Source organism: Apium graveolens, chromosome 7 (assembly GCF_009905375.1).
Source record: "Apium graveolens cultivar Ventura chromosome 7, ASM990537v1, whole genome shotgun sequence".
Taxonomy (NCBI): Eukaryota; Viridiplantae; Streptophyta; class Magnoliopsida; order Apiales; family Apiaceae; genus Apium; species Apium graveolens.
The window spans coordinates 170,773,742-170,776,570 of NC_133653.1; positions in this window are offsets into that span (position 1 = coordinate 170,773,742).

The following is a 2,829-nucleotide window of genomic DNA, read 5'->3' on the forward strand; positions in this document are numbered from 1 at the left end:
GTGAATTATCTTGTCAGCAATATAATGCCTCCTAATTTGACCACAACTCAAAAGAAGAAGTTTCTGCACGAGGTGGAGTGGTATATATGGGATGAACCGTATTTATTTAGACAGGTAGCTGACCAGATCATCAGGAGATGTATCCCATTCTGTGAGATGGAGGGGATATTACGAGACTTCCACTCCACAGTTTATGGTGGACACTATGGTGGTGAGAAGATGGTATCTCGTATTCTGCAAGCAGGTTTTTTCTGGCCTACTTTGTTTAAGGATGCTCATCAGTTCGTTTTAAGGTGTGATCGTTGCCAAAGAGTGGGAAATCTTACGAGAAAGGATGAGATGCCATTAAATGTGATGCTTGAAGTCGAGGTCTTTGATATTTGGGGAATCGATTTCATGGGGCCTTTTTGTCTCATCCCGCAATAATCAGTACATCTTGCTGGCAGATGATTATGTCTCAAAATGGGTAGAAGTCAAAGCTCTATAAACGAATGATGCAAAGGTAGTGTTGAATTTTCTTCATAAGCAGATTTTCACAAGGTTTGGAACGCCACGAGTAATTATAAGTGATGAAAGGTCGCATTTCTGCAACCGTAAGTTTACTTCTATGATGCAGCGCTACAACGTGAATCATCATGTTGCTACTGCCTATCATCCACAAACAAATGGTCAAGCGGAAGTGTCTAACAGAGAGATCAAGCGCGCATTTTAGAGAAGGTTGTTTGTCCGTCAAGGACGGATTGGTCTTTAAAGCTCTATGAAGCTGTTTGGGCTTATAGAACAGCATATAAGACTCCACTTGGGATGTCCCCATTTCAACTTGTGTATGGTAAGGGATGTCATTTACCTGCGGAGCTTGAGCATAAGGCCTATTGGGCGTTGATGAAGTTGAACCTGGATCTAGATGCAGCTGGAAAGAAGCGAATGCTTCAGCTTAATGAACTTGATGAATTTTGACTCCAAGCGTACGAGAACAATAAAATGTACAAGGAAAAAGTGAAAAGGTGGCACGACAGGAAGCTTCATCCTAAATTATTTGTGCCAGGGCAACAAGTTCTTTTCTTCAACTCTCGTCTCTGACTTTTTCCTGGGAAGTTGAAATCAAGGTGGTCTGGACCTTTTATTGTCAAAATTGTGTTTCCACATGGAGCGGTGGAGATTTTTGAGAATGATCCGGACCAAGCATTCATGGTTAATGGTCAGCGTTTGAAGCACTACTATGGGGACATGGAAAACCGGGAAGTGGTTAGTGTCGTTTTATTTTCAACTTGAGTAAGGTACGCTATATCAAGCTAATGACGAAAAAGAAGCGCTTCTTGGGAGGCACCCCATAATTTGTTGTTACAGGAACCCTTAGAAGTTAGTAACCTATCCAAAACCAAAAAAAATTCAGAAAAATAGGGCAAGGAAAAAAATTCCAGAAGACCCCTGAGCGCCCGCTCAGCTTTGCTGAGCGACCGCTCAGCACGCTGAGCGACCGCTCAGGGGCCGACTGGGAGAAATTTTTTTAAGTCCAATAAAAATCCAAAAAAAATTGAAAAATAAAAAAACAAAATACAACCCATTACCCACGACCTATTTCCCCATTATCCCATGTTTTTAACCCTCAAACCCACTCCTAATCAAATTTTACCCTAATCCCTACCCTATATATACATACACCTATTGCATATACTCCCATACACTTTCAAACCTTAAACTCTCTCCCAAACCCAAACACACAAATCTTAAACACTTTTTCTCAGTTTCGATGGCACCCAAGAGATCCAGGACTATTGATAGCAGCAACAATGTCCCTACTGCTGATTCTTCGAGGGGTACTGCTGCGAGTCCTCGGTTGTTTGATAGGGCTGCTGAGGAGGAGTATAGTAGGCTTCTGGGTAAGCTGATTTTGAAGGAGAGGGGGTTCTTACCATTGGGGAGGGATGGTGAGTTGTTGCCTATGATTGCTGAGAAGGGTTAGATTGCTTTTTGTGAGTCTCCTGAAGCAGTTCCGATGAGCATTATTCGTGAGTTCTATGTGAACGTGAAAGATGAGAAGAATGGGTATTCTGTGGTCCGGGGGATGACGGTGGATTATCACCTTGCGGTGATTCGCCGTGTGATTGGGCAGCGATAGAGGAAGCCCACAGAGGAGAACTGGAACGAGAAGACTGCTGAGGATTTTGACTTGGACTTGATTTGTGCTACTCTCTGTAGGCCGGGCACAGTTTGGACCTTCAAGACTGAGACTAATGAGTATCTCCATTTTCCGGTGATTGTGATGAACAGGTATGCTCGTGCATGGAATGCTTTTATTTGCGCTAATATTCTGCCTACTTCACATGCACATGAGGTCACTGTTGAGAGAGCACAGTTGTTATGGGGAATTTTGAATGAGGAGTACTATGTGGACCTTGGTGAGTTCATCTACCAAGGAATTCTGAAGTTTTTTAGGGGAGCTAAGCACATGAACATCCCTTATGCATCCACGGTTACAAAGATTTGCCGAGCAGTGGGAGTTCAGTGGCCGTCTCACGAGTAGTTGCAGTTGTCAGCCGCTCCTATTGACTCTGGGACTCTGCATGCGATGCAGGAGTGGACCGGTGATGAGCCCGAGGAGCATGGGTCAGGTTATCATCTTCCAGGAGGGCGTCCAGCATGAGGTGCTACCATGGTGAGGCCAAGGCGAGATGAGGCTGGTTCTTCTAGAGCTCAGGAGGGTGCTGGGATGGCTGATGCCCAGTAGGAGGCTGTCGAGGAGGATGGACGCTATGTTCGAGACACAGAGCAGGTTTGCTCAAGAGCTCACCCTTGCACTTGGGACTGCTTTTCGAGGCCTTGGAGCTG